At 39.9% G+C, this 14,710-nt stretch overlaps 1 pseudogene; it reads right to left on the minus strand.

Moving 5' to 3' along the window:
- Window positions 1-9,901: 9,901 nt before the first annotated feature.
- LOC125137389 (snRNA-activating protein complex subunit 3-like) lies at window positions 9,902-13,411 on the minus strand (annotated as a pseudogene).
- Window positions 13,412-14,710: the final 1,299 nt, after the last annotated feature.

Raw genomic sequence — 14,710 nt, forward strand, 5'->3', positions numbered from 1 at the left:
ACTCTCTGTGCCCCAACCCTTCATATAAAATCCGCTTGACTTAGAGAGACAACATAAATCTTTCAAGACAACAATTTTCAAGCTTTCTGTTGCAAGAACAACCCATTGGACTGATTTTCCAGTTGTGCAAATTGTAGATACTCAGTCTAAGGGAATGACTATGGTAGAACTAAAAGAAACATGAAAAAAAAAATCTGAAAATATTTTCAGATGCCAAAGAATGAGACAATCATTCAATAAATCCGACCTAGATATCTATTGATGCTAGTTGTTGTGACAGAAAATTGCTTCCAAATGTCCTCCTCACTCACTTCAGGGCTGTAGTGAGTCATGATGACCAAGTCTTGGCCATAGTGTAGAAAAAAAGCCCAAACCTCTGTCCTAAGAAAGTTTTGTTAGGATTCCTGTGAGTGTGTAGATGGGGAAAATGTTGAGTATTACTGAAGTCAAAAAAAAAAATATGTGTATGATTGGAGTAATATATGGTGATATTCATAAACGTATGATTTTTAGAAAAAAAAATTCCCTATGACAACGAAAGCACAGACAATAAAAGAAAAATTAACAAACTGAACTATCAAAAGTTCAAACATTTGTGCCAAAAGACACAATCAACAGAGGAAAGAGTCAAACCATGGAGTGGAATAAAATACCTGCAAATCATACATCTGACAAGAGGTTGTTTTCTAGAATATATAAATAAATCCGGAGTTCCCGTCGTGGCGCAGTGGTTTACGAATCCGACTAGGAACCATGAGGTTGCAGGTTCGGTCCCTGCCCTTGCTCAGTGGGTTAAGGATCCAGCGTTGCCATGAGCTGCGGTGTAGGTTGCAGACGCGGCTCGGGTCCCGCGTTTCTGTGGCTCTGGCGTAGGCCGGTGGCTGCAGCTCCGATTCAACCCCTAGCCTGGGAATTTCCATATGCCATGGGAGCAGCCCAAAGAAATAGCAAAAAGACAAAAAATAAATAAATAAAAATAAATAAATAAATAAATAAATCCTACGACTCAACAAAAAAAGCAAACAACCCATTTAAAAAATGAGCACATGAAAAGACTCCCAATATCACTAATTATTAGAGAAAGGCAAATCAAAACTACAATGAGGTAGCACCTCACACTGGTCAGAATGGTCATCATCAAAGTCTGCAAATAACAAATGCTGGAGAGGGTGTGGAGGAAAGGGAATTCTCTTTCACTTTTGGTGGGAATGTAAATTGGTACAACCACTATGGAAAACAGTGTGGAAGTTGCTCAGAAAACTAAATATAGAACTACCATATGATCCAGCAATCCCACTCCTGGGTATATATCTGGGCAAAACTATAATTCAAAAAGATACATGTACCCATATATTCATAGCAGCACTATTCACAAAAGCCAACCTAAATCTCCATCAACAGAGGAATGGATTAATAAGATGTGGTAGTATATAGTAGAATACTACTCAGCTATAAAAGAGAATGAAATATTCCAGCAATATGGATGGAACTGGAGATTCTCATACTAAGTGAAGTAAGTCAGAAAAAGAAAGACAAATACCAAATGGTATCACTTATATATGGAATCTAAAATATGGCACAAATGAACATACTACAAAACAGACTCACAGACATACAGAACAGATTTGTGTTTGCCCAGGGGGAGGGGGGAGGGAGTGGGGTGGATGGGGAGTTTCGGGTTGATAGATGCAAACTATTGCATTTAGAATGGATAAGCAATGAGGTCCTACTGTATATCTAATCTCTTGGGATAGACAGTGATAAACAATAGTATGAAAAAAAGAATGTATACATAAGTATAACTGAGTCACTTTACTGTATAGCAGCAATTGGCACAATACAGTAAATCAATTATACTTTAATAAAAATAAAATATAAAAAAGATAAATGCAAAATAGTAAATAGGCAAAGGATTTGAACAGACATTTCTCCAAAGAAGATATACAAATGGCAAATAAGCATATGAAAAGATGCTCAACCTCACCAATCATCAGAGAAATATAAATCAAAACTATAATGATATACAACTTTATACCCATTAGGATGGCTACTATCAAATAAGCAGAAAATATCATGTTCAAAGGATATAGAGAAATTAGAATCTTTATGCATTATTGGTAAGAATATAAAGTGGTTTGTTCATCCACTATGGAAAACAGTATGGTAGCTTTTCAAAAATAAGTAGAACTACCATATGATCCAGCAATTCTACTTCTGGGTTTATATCCAGAAGAACTGAAAGCAAAGATATTTATAAACTGACCACAATAGCCAAAAGGTAGAAACAACTCAAATATCCATCAATGATGAAAGGATAAATAAAATGTGATATATACATACCACAGAATAGTATTTAGCCATAAGAAGGAAGGAAACTCTAACACCTGCTATAACATGGATGACCCTTGAGGACATTATGCCAAGTGAAATGCACCAGTCACAAAAGAGAAATACCATAGGATCTACTTATATGAGGTATCTAGATTCATAGAGACAGAAAGTAGAAGGGTGGTCTCCAGGAGCCAGGCGTAGAGGGAAATAGGAAGCTGTTGCTTAATGGGCACGGTGTTTCAGTTTTATAAGATGAAAAGAGTTCTGGAGATCTGTTTCACAATCACATGAATATATGTAACGCCAGTGAACTGTACACTTAAAAATGGTTAAGATGGTACAATTAGGGCTACATATATTTTACCACAATTAAAAAAATAATAAGTGAATAATAATAAGCAAATAATAAGTGAAAGCAATTTTAGAAAGTTGATTTATTTAAACAAATACTGTTCTCACAGATGTGATAAACTCATTTGAATAATAAAAAATAAAAAATAAATAAATAAACAAATACTGTTCTCAATGTTTTTAACAATCTGTTATATATCAATTGGAGTCAACAGAGGGCCATCAGCCCAAAGGGAACATGGAGTCCAAAATCTAAGACAAAGTCAACAAGCATCTCTCCTCACAATTAATAGTAGCAAAAATAATATACAACAGAAGGGATTTGAGCACAATTGGTAAGTGAATTAGCCAAAGTTCACCACAGGAACAAAACCGATAGGATATATAGAAGGAAGATTTATTTTAAGGAGTTGGTTCATAACTGGCTCATAATTATGGGGCTGGTATGTCCCAAATCTGTATGGCAGGCTGCAGGCAGGAAATTCTGGCAAGAGCTGATGTTGGAGTCTGAGTCCAAAAGGCTAGAAACTCATGAGAGTTTCTATATTACAGTCTGGCGGCATAATTCCTTTCCTTTTAGGAGACCTCCATCTTTGCCTTTAGGGCTTTCATCTGATTAATCAAGGCCCACCACATTATCAAGGATAATCTGCTTTACTCAGTCTACTGCTATTAAATGTTAATCTCATTTGAATAAGAATATCATTTAAATGTTAATGACTTAAAATCTAATGTTAGGAAACAGCGTAGCAGAAGAATAATTAACGCGATGGAAAATGTTCAAATTATACTAAGTGGAAAGGCAAGATATTAAAGAGCTTGTACAGTATGCTGTACTTAAAATATTTTTATATATTCTTAGTAAATAATATTGAAAAAACAATACACTTAAATGTTAGTAGGAATAATCTCTGAGTAGTGGGATTATATATAAACATTTTTTCACTGTTGTCTTCTTTTGCTTTGCTGTTGGCTCGTCTGTGCTCTATGACAATATATATTGCTCTTAGAAGAAGAAAAAAATAAAAATTTAAGTTGGAAATGTAAAGTTGTCAGTGTATCATCAACACAGTTCAGACTACATGAGTTCTGATTCTAGTCAACTGATTCCTGTTTGATATTAACAGTAGCTATAATAATAATAAAGTAGCAATTATCATGATAATAATAATAAACTACTTTATAACAACCTGTGCAGATGATGCCCCTGTTACTTGATTGAGCCTGGTATATGTCTCATTATAAATCAATTAGCTGAAATTTGGGTTTACAAATTAGTTTATTATGAACTTAGTTAATGCGAATCAATCTCTCTTGCTCAGTTCATCCATAGGTGGGAAGAAAATCAAATTTCTTAACTTTCAAGATTAAAATACCCATATGGTTATCCTGTGAGCCTCCTATCATGATCCCTCAAGTTTGACAAAGATATGACACTTACATAAAATACTGGCAATCTCTCCTCAGAAAATTAGATTTGTGAATGGATTATCTCCACTTTTAAAGTGTATATCTCTTTATAATTTTTTCTTAAAATGTTGGTGTTATCACTTATCTGCAAACAAATATTAGCAGCTAGTGAAATAAATGATAAAAAAGCAAACAAATATTAATAAACAATATTTAATTCAAGAGCTCATTGTTATTTTTTCACAGACAATAGTGTTTTAGGTTCTGCCTCAGTTTGGGACCTCCAGGAAATAGAACGTCCAGGAAACAGAATCAAAAACATAACAGGTTTACTGGGGAAAATGTTTATGAAGAACAAAGGGGAGCAGGAGCAATGCAACAGTGACTATAGACCATGCTTCTAGAGAGGGAGGTGGTGCAAGAGCCTCAGACTGCAGTGACCCCTGTGAACCTCAGCCAGAATCAGTCGGTGTCTCAGAGAGACAACTGCCCACTGGGAAGCTTCATGATGAACAAAAAAGGCCCAGTTCTAGTGCCTCCATCATGCCTAGTCATTAGCTATGTAGAACTTGGCCTTGGTGTGAAGGTCAAAGCAGACCCCAAAGCTGCAGCTGGTGACAGCTTATTGCTCTCTTGTGGCAGGAACGGGTGCTCTCTCTCTCTCTTTCTCTGTCTCTCTTTGTCTGTCTGTCTCTGTCTCTGTCTCTCTTTCTCTGTCTCTGTCTCTCTCTGTGTCTCTGTCTCTGTCTCTGTCTCTCTCTGTGTCTCTGTCTCTGTCTCTGTCTCTCTCTCTCTCTCTCTCTCTCTCTCTCTCTCTCTCTCTCTCTCTCTCTCGGAGAGCTGAGTGGCTTACTAGGGTCATTGCCGCGGGGGTTGATTTTTCTTATTTCATACATGTAAATTTATTTTTTTGCTACTAAAATTGCTCTTAGTTCCTGTGTTGGAATTAAATATAGCATTCTGGGTGTTCCCGTCATGGCACAGCAGAAACGAATCTGACTAGCAACCGTGAGTTTGTGGGTTCGATCCTTGGCCTCACTCCGTGGGTTAAGGATCTGGCATTGCCATGAGCTGTGGTGTAGGTCACAGACGTGGCTCAGATTCCACACTGCTGTGGCTGTGGCATAGGCCAGCAGCTGCAGCTCTGATTCAACACCTAGCCTGGGAAACTCCATATGCTGCAGGTGCAACCCTAAAAAAGCAAATAAATAAATAAATATAAACAAACAATTCTGTCCCCACCTAATTGTGGTCTACAATGACTATGATTTCCAACTGTATTAACACTTTAACAGTTTTGAAAATTGTTATTCTCGTTTGACGTCATAAGATTTAGACTCAAATTCTAGCCTCATCCACTTTCTACCTACACTGTCTTAAGCAAGGCACCTGATCTTGCTGGGCCTCAGTTTCCTTACCTATAAAATAGGAATATCTATGCCTTACTCCAGAGGATTATTTTAAAGATTAAACACATTAATATGGTAGACCCGCTGGCATATAGGAAGTGCTCAATAAATGTTTATTTTTAGAAAGAAAAACAACCTTAACAGGTACTAGTGCACCTAGCTTGTCAACATGACCTTAGTTTACCTGGACAAGTTCTTAACTCTTAGAAGCCTCAGTTTCATCATCTACAAAACAGAATAATAGTTCTCCCTATGGCACTGAGTTACTGAAATGATTTGATAAAATCATGTAAAGAGTGTATCACAATACCTGACAAACTAGAAGTCCTTAGAAAATGTTACCAATTAGGAATATTTATTATAGGCAGATTAGTTCATTTTAATTTTGAAGTTCAAAGAAATGAGATGTATTATATTATAAATTATATGACAATCTTAGTCTCACCAGAATGAATAATATCTCAATTATTCTTCTCAGATTTGACCTTTCCTTTGAAGTAAGTGTATACAAATACCCCTATTGTTGCTCTAGGTATCTGAGGGTTTCATGGATTGGTTGAATCCACAGATCAGAGGGCTGACTGTACTCACTGTACAATGCCATTTTCAATAAGGGACTTTAGCATCCAAGGATGCTGGTATCCACAGGGACTCCTGAAACCAATCCCCCAAAGATAATGAGGCACACTGTACTTGCCAGCAATGACCAAGTACTGTACAATAATAACTAGACAGAAATAACCAGCAGTTTTACTTTCTTTTTTCTTTCTTTTTTTTTTTTGTTGTTTTGTTTTTTGTCTTTTTGCCTTTTCTAGGGCTGTTTCCATGGCATATGGAGGTTCCCAGTCTAGGGGTCTGCGCCACAGCCACAGCAATGCCAGATCTGAGCCATTTTTGAGACCTACACCACAGCTCATGGCAACAATGGATCCTTAACCCACTGAGCGAGGCCAGGGATCAAACCTGCAAAACTCATGATTCCTAGTCAGATTCGTTAACCACTGAGCCATGATGGGAACTCCAGTTTTACTTTCTTGATCATCCTTTTTCACATTTGCTCCACTACCAGAAAGACATGCTTGGTTTTTTCCACATAGATTTTGACATCTGTTAGTCATGGGTTATTATCATCATTAAAAATAATAACAATGATATGTTTTTTATCTGAAAGCATCAATTTCTTTTAAGTATTTTTCCTTAGTTTTGAGCTTCAGCTGGACTTTTAAAATTTAAATTGGATTAATTTTTCCCTCTGTTTGTCTACCAATTTTGCCCCTGCCCATTTATCACTTGAAACTTCACAGAGAGAGTCAAGGACAGGGTAATATTGGGGGAGAGGGGTAGAGAGTAGAACGGTTTAAAATTAAGAAAGACTATAGAAATATATATTCTACAATCACTTGAAAGTAGGATGAGGATAGAACAGGATATAAAATGGAAGCTTCCAGAGGCAGAATTAGAAACTTTCATCTTGACCACTGAGTATAAGAAAATGAAAGACAGCCATAGATAAGCCTAGTTTTTTTTTTCTTTGCCCCATACATTTCCCAGATTGACAGTTCAAGCTTTCACCCGGTGAGTAGAAGAGACAAGGCTAGTCTGTAGATCTGGGTGGGAAGCTTTTCTTTTGAAATTGAAAAAAAAAAAAAGAAAGAAAGAAATATCATCAATCTTTAACTCTTGGGTACAATTGTCACTCAATCATGCTTGTTCCTGATAAGGAAATCAATTTGATTAGAAGTGTGTTAAGACCATAGGTTTTTTCCTTCCTAGAGCCAGTAGGCAGTCACCCATTAGCAAGAATGATTTTCCATACTAATCAAGAGTGTAATGATAGCAACTAACTCAAACATAGCCTCTTAGTAAATTAGTTATTGATTCAAAAATCTCTTACTCTAAATCGAGATTTTCAATTTTTTGTTCAAAATGTGTAATTTTCCACCATCATGGATTACCAAGAATTCAAAAATATTAACGACCTTTGACAAACATGTAACGGAATTATCTTAATAAGCATAGATAATCTTGTATGAACTAAGAGTCAGGGCCCAGTTCTCATTCCAAGCCACACTCCATGAAATTCAATTTACCTGGCCCTCTCTCAGATATGAAGACAACTCACTAGATAAGAAGAGTGTGGGCTTTGTCTCCAGACATTAAAAAAGGAAAAAGAAAGAAACAGCTAGAAATACAGAGGTTGATACAACTGTGAAAACACAAACAAAACTCCTCACAGAAGTCAACTTGTTGAGCAGAAGAATCTACAGACGGTTTCAGTGATCGGCAGGTATGTATCATTCTTTCGAGCTATTATCAGGCATTTATTATGTGCCAACTGTATGCCAAGATCATCTGAAGCTGAACAGAGTCAACCACACTGCTGAGTGTCAGGCAACCCCAGAAAACTTTCACACAAGTAACCAGTGTCCTCCTCCTGAGGACAAGTTTGATTCATAATAACTGGTCCTTGTCTATAAAAAAGATTTTTCTGCTATCCACTGCCCTCAAAAATTAGCTCATTTCCCCTCCTGATACCTCAGATGATAAAATTCCCTTCAAGTTTCCGTGGTTTAGGTTTCTTTAAGATACAAATTGAAGACCTAAACCAGATAATTTTGCATTAAGGCCAAAAATATGTATATATTAAAAAGCTAAAAGAAACACAGCAGTATTTCTCATCTACTTCACTTCTACATTGCAGATTCTTAGCACGCATAAAATTCCCAACATATGTCGTTTGGTCCTCTCTTCTAAAACATATCTTGACTGAAAAAAAAGAGAGAGAGAGAACAAATATAGTGAGAGGTAGGTTAGATATACAGTACACCGCTCAGAGAGTGAAGGTTTTGATGCAATATTGTTCCTGAAGCTTGGAATCTACAACATGAGCATGGGAAGAAGGAGGGTTTATGGTGGTCCTGTTGTACCCCAGGTCCCAGCATGAACATAATTACAGGAGTTAAAAAGTCACAGAAGCATGTTTGCTATTCTGGAAAGCTTCATTCATCCTGGCATTTCAACAAAGCCCAGTATATATTTGGTTCCCTTTTATGGAAACAGTATAATGCTCTTAGCCACAAGTCATTAAGAGACCACAGAGGATGATTTTAGTGTCAGTTTTCATTTTCATCCCAGTGACCCTCATTCTTGTCATCTTTATTAAGATGTCAATTGCCCACTCAATCCCCTCTGCCCTTCAAATTAAGGAAAAGCAATTCCTTGGAGGGAACTGAAGGAAAAGCAAAACCAATAGGGCACTAGAAGAAGTTATAAGATCCAAACGGGTGAACAGACGGTTCATATTCTCTCAGCCCAAGAAATAATCAGGTCAACTCAGAAAACTCGCCCTTCAGTTAAAATCTGTGGCAAAATAGAACAAGACAGCTTTGCCGTGAAGTTTGCGCAACTGGCTGCCAGGGGGCCTGGTAGGTTAGGATTGGTATTAAAATAAAAATAAAGAAAAATGTTAATAAATGACTGTGTTGAGGAGACACTTTGTTCAATTCCATAAAACCACTAATTTCAATAATTATTATCATGGCTAACATTTAGTCAGTGCTTATATTTAGTCAGGTACCACATTATGCCCTTTGCACAGATCATCATACTTAATTCTCACAAAAATCTTATGAGGGATGTACTGTTTTATCCACTTTACAGATGAGCACACTGATATACACAGAAGTGAAGGAACTTGCATGAGGTCAAGAAGCTAGTCAGTTCCAGATTCTAATTCCCAAGCCCTAATGGTCAACTCTAGTCTAGGAGTCTGGCCTCTTCCCAAATTGTTCCAGTTATCTATTTCTATATAATAAACCATGCCAAAACATAATGGCTTTAAAAACTCTAATTTATTCTTCTCTCTCATGGTTCTGTGGGTTGAGTGAGCATGGTGGGGTAGTTCTTACTTAAGGCTTCACATGTAGATACAGTCATATATGATGACTGGGCCAAGAATTATCTACTGGGTTGGACATTTAAATGAGGAGGCTCGGCTGGATATCCAAGATGGCACACTCACACAACTGCCAGGTTGTCAGCTGGGAGCCCAGGGGGGCTATTAACCAGATCACCAATACATGACCACCCATGTAACCTGGGCTTCTCCTGGGTGCTGGGTTCCAATAGGGAGAGTTCTGAAAAGGAAGCATCCTAAGAGCAAACATTCCAAAAGAACCAAGGAGAGGTTGCAAAGTTTTTTTTTTTTAATAAATACCAAAATAATTTAATACAAATTTCAAAACATTTAAATACAATCAAGTTTCTTTATAAGAAAATCTGGGATTTGAACTTTCACAGGGGTGTTGCTTTTAGCTCATTATTGCAGGCGGATCTTGTTCTTGGTGGCATTTCTTTGAAGTAAAGTAACCTTCCAAGAGGAAGGGTACATTTTTTTGTTATTAATTAAAGTTTCCAGGATCAACATAAGGATAAGTGAGGAATTCCCCCAGTTTGTTGCCTTCTGAATCATAGAGGAGGATTTGGAAGCAAACATCACAAAAGAAACATGGGTCCCCTGTGCAAAACTGTCATTGTTGGTCACCATCTAGCTGTATACATTTTACAAACAAAACATTTTCTGGTCCAGAGCCAATGCTTCTTGATAAGAAGGGGATAAAGTGTCCTATCCGAGCAGTCATCAGGACGCACAAGCCTTAGGTCAGTAATGACAACATGTGTTCACAATCTCCCTGGTGACAGTATAAATAAGGAAAACCCAGTTTATTACACAAGTCATTGAAGGTGAAATCTTCCATCTTGGCAGTCTGAAACTTTCCATAGCCTCTATCATGGGACTCTGACCACTCAATGATGGTTCTGCTCAAATCTCTGCACTCAGGGTATCTTTTATCAATGTAAAATGTTCCTTCATAATAAAAGAAGGCTGATTTGTATAGGTCCTTACTTTGCGGATGTGTTCAGGGGCTTGATCAGGAGTGTTGCTGAATTCCCCACCAATCTGGAGGTCACTGACACAGCAAATTGCATCCATGAGCTTCTGACTGCCCAATACCAGTATTGTCTTGTATGGTTTGTGTTCTTTATGCTTATAAAATATAACAGGGTACAAGATATTCATAAATAGGATAAGCTCTCCTTCTTCAATCATGTCTGCTGGATTTTCAGGCTTTTCCCCATGGCATGTAATTCCATCTCGTAAGCAAATGTTTGTCTGCAGACCTGATCTATTGTCACGGTTTCTTTCTGATGTTCCAGAAGCCTCTTTCTAACCCCCAAAGTCACTAGGTCAGTATTCTCTGGGATAACTTTTGCATCCTCCCCTTCCTCAAGGCACTTCAGTTTATCAAGGCCCCACTCTGCCCTTAGCTCTGCTGCCTCTGCTGCTGCTTCCAGGCTACAGCCCAGATCCCAGGCCATGGCAGTATCCTCCTGGCGGGAATCCGCAACCGGTCGCCCCTGGGCAACACCAGTGCCCGAGGCTCCTTCAATGACAAGTCCCCTTCTCCACGCAGTAAGCCACGTCACAGCTCCCTGAAAGCACCCAATGCCCACGTGGAAAGCATGTGTGTGTTGAGCTGAGGAAGGTTGTACTCTGGAAAGCGGCAGCTGCCACTGCTGGAGACCAGGTCTTGACTGTCCCCCATCCTGCCGCATGCTGGACTGCCCCAACTTGCAAAGTTTCTTAAGATCTAGTCTCAGGAGCTCAACAGCATCATTTCCACTAAATTCTATTGGTCAACAGTGAGTATCAGGCATAGCCAGACTCAAGTGGAGAATACCATCAAGGGTACAAATTCTGGGAGGTGTTGGATTGATCTTTGGAGACCAACTAATTGTTATGTCTACAAAGCACAAATCTTTATGTTCCCCTCTTGGGAAGAAGCCAGAGAAGGGAATCTAGCCTCCATGAGGCTTTGGGAATGGGGAAGTTCTTACAAAGTAGATGTTAAGCCAACTACTTTACTGAGAGGCAGATCTGAAAACAATGACAAGCAAAGTAAACATCAGCTATAGATACATATTGAAATCTAATCCTCCCATATGATCTGATTTTACACAAATAATGGATTCCTCAGCATCTTCTCCAAAGCACTGCCACAGAGACAGCCCTCTGAAGGCCTCATGTGTTTTATGGCATACATGTAATTTCTTCTTTTTTATTTATCCTGCCTTGATATATCCTGCTGACTTAGAGGCATTATGGCATAAGTAAAAAGGCAGGTTTTGGAATCAAACAGCCCTGAATTCAAATTCAGACTTTTACCCATACTCTGAGTTCTTAGGTAAGACTTAGCCCCTCTGACATTCTGCTTCCTCATCTAAATTACAGGGACAATAACACCTACATCTATGGCTAAGCATACGTATGTCTCTCTCTGTCACTGATACACACAGTTGTTGCATATTTGATTCAGATCCTTTTCTCGAAAGCTCACAATATCAAATAGAAAAATCTAAATTACATTTATATCTCATTTTACAAAGAAAAAAAACAAGGAAAAATTAAATTACTTACTAAGAACCTCAGCAGATCAGCAGCCTCAAAGTGCTAGCCCCAAGGGAGCGTCCCTGGTCCATTTTGCTCAGTAGTGGGGCCTTTGCCCAGTAAGGTCCCATTTCCAGGAACATCTGGGTCCTAATAATTTTATATCTAGACAGGAAGACTATATGATGCTGGTATAGGAGGGAAAGAAAAGGCATAACATAAAGATTATTTTCATTGCACAGCACCTATCTCAAAGCAGACATACAGTAACAACTGTTGGTGGATGAGTAGGTAGATGGTGGGTGGATGATGGATAAATGGATGGAAAATTGGATGGGTTTTAATTGCAAATCCTTTTCCTCCTGTGGGTGCCAGAAGATGGGAAGTCACTTCCACCTAAGGAAATTCCTAGCCTTTCCATACACTGTAAGCAGAGAGAGCAGCAGACCAACTCTTTCTTTCCGCAGCTATTCTTTCTACCTTAGTTTGTCCTCTCAATGTTATTTTCCTCTTTCCTTCTCCACCTGCCATAGAATACTTAAAAGGAGAAACCAAGAGCTAAGGGAGATACCTGTGGGCTCTTAGTGTATAATGGGGGGGGGGGGGGCTTTCGTTTCCTCTTTGTTTAAGAGAATGCGGTCCTATCCCCCAGTTTCCACATTAGTATCGGGCTCTGGAAGTTTTTCCAAAAGGCTGCTCTTATATCAGAGGAGGTTGAGCAAGACTTTTCTTCTTGCCCTGGAATAGGGACAGGGCTCGTGGCTGAGGACAAAAAGAACCTAAATACACCACCCACTAAAGTGACGATGACCAAGGACTTTCTGAAAATCATCAGAACTATCCATTTTCCTACTATATCACCACCACCCCACCTCCCCAGACCCTACATGCACAAAATCCCTTTCAATGTAATCCAAGAGAGAAAGAGAGGGGATAGAGAGTTGTAATGGAGAGTAACCAACCTCATGGGTGCTTGAGGAGGAACACCTTTTTGTGTGTCTTTTTAGGGCTACCCCCGTAGTATATGGAAGTTCCCAGGCTAAGGGATGAACTGGAGCTGCAGCCGCCGGCCTACAGCACAGCCACAGCAGTGCCAGAGCTGAGCTGTGTCTGCAGTCTATACCATAGCTCACAGGAACTCTGGATCCTTAACCCACTAAGTGAGACCAGGGATTGAACCCACATCCTCATGAATACCAGTTGGGTTCATTACCACTGAGCCACAAGGGGAACTCCAAGCATTTTTATACTAGACCAGAGAGGTGCGCTTCCCCGCTCCTCATGAAGCCAAGCCATGACAGAATGCAAGATAATCACTTTCGGAGACTGAGGGTATGTGAAAAAGTGGAAGCTGGCACCTCACCCTCACTGAATACTCACTGAACTGTACAATCTGAAGTCCTAGACTGGGGTTGTCACCCAAGTGGGGTGTTTTAACATGTCTCCTGGGAGAACTTGACATGCCCCTTCTAGAGTGTGCAGATATCCATGAATGCAGAGTCTTGTGTCTGATGCTCTTCTGGAGATTCATGAAGGTAAAATCCTTGCTAGGTAGCTCTGGGAAGAAGATGGAGACAACAGTCTATCAGGGGTTTCACAAGAGGGCTCTAGTAGTTCCCATGGCTACTGCATGGAATGTGGAGCAGAAGGAACATGGAGTTAGAGGGAGGGTATATGTGGGGGCTGCTCAAGGGGTTTTCAGGTGAAGGGGAGTAAGCTCCCCATTTACCCTAGGGCTACCCCTTCCGCTGAGAAAGTGCTAGTGGCATGGAACACTGCTGGGAGCAAAGAAAAACACAGCTACCTTCTCTCAGGTGGTCCTCAACAATATAAAGGTCCAGAGGGAGATGAACAATATCCTTAGATTTTCAACCACATTGTTTTTTATAGATAGGGCCACATGGCAGCAGAAAGATCCAAATGAGGTGTTCTCGTTGCGGCACAATGGGATCGGTAGTGTGTCTGCAATGCCGTGACACAGGTTTGATCCCCCCGCCCACACAGTGCACTAAAGGATCTCGAGCTGCTGAAACTGTGGTGTAGGTCAAAACTGCAGCTCAGATCTGATCCCTGGCCCAGGAACACCATCTGCAGCAGGACAGTAAAGTAGAAAGGAAAGAAGGAGGGAAGGGAGGGAGGAAGGGAGGGAGGGAGGGGGGAAGGAAGGAAAGAAGGAAGGAAGGAAGGGAAGGAAGGGAAGGAAGGAAGGAAGGAAGGAAGAAAAGGAGAGAGGCAGAAGACGGATGGAGGTCCAAATGAACCCAGACCCAACCAAAAGACAAGCATTGATTCCTTTCCTTACTCAGGCTAAGCTCTCGCCCCTCCATCCCTTCTGCTTGACCCCATTCAAGAAGGTTCCAGTGGTTCTCAACCAGGACAGAATGACTGCTGTAGGAGATGTTTGGGAAAGTGTTATACATCATGAAGACTGAAAGGTGTTCTGGGAATCTGTGTGAGCATCAAGTGTTAAACATTCTGAAATAGAGAGGACTGTTCTACCCTAAGAATTTTCCCACCCCAAATGACAAGGGGACTCTTCACAGAGAAACTGACTGTAGAGCCAGGAGAGGGAGGAGGTGGGTATCTCAGGGTGACCTCAGGGTAGACTGTTTCTCCTCCATCACCACCACCCCAACTCTTGCCTATCACCCCGTCTCTATCCCAAGAAGCTGGATTTGTGGGAAAGTGAAAGGGCAGCTTATACACCCCTGCCCAGATCTCCCAGACCTCAGGTCAAACCTGTGGATTGGAAGTGGGAGGA

This window comes from Phacochoerus africanus, chromosome 10 (genome assembly GCF_016906955.1).
Source record: "Phacochoerus africanus isolate WHEZ1 chromosome 10, ROS_Pafr_v1, whole genome shotgun sequence".
Lineage (NCBI taxonomy): Eukaryota > Metazoa > Chordata > Mammalia > Artiodactyla > Suidae > Phacochoerus > Phacochoerus africanus.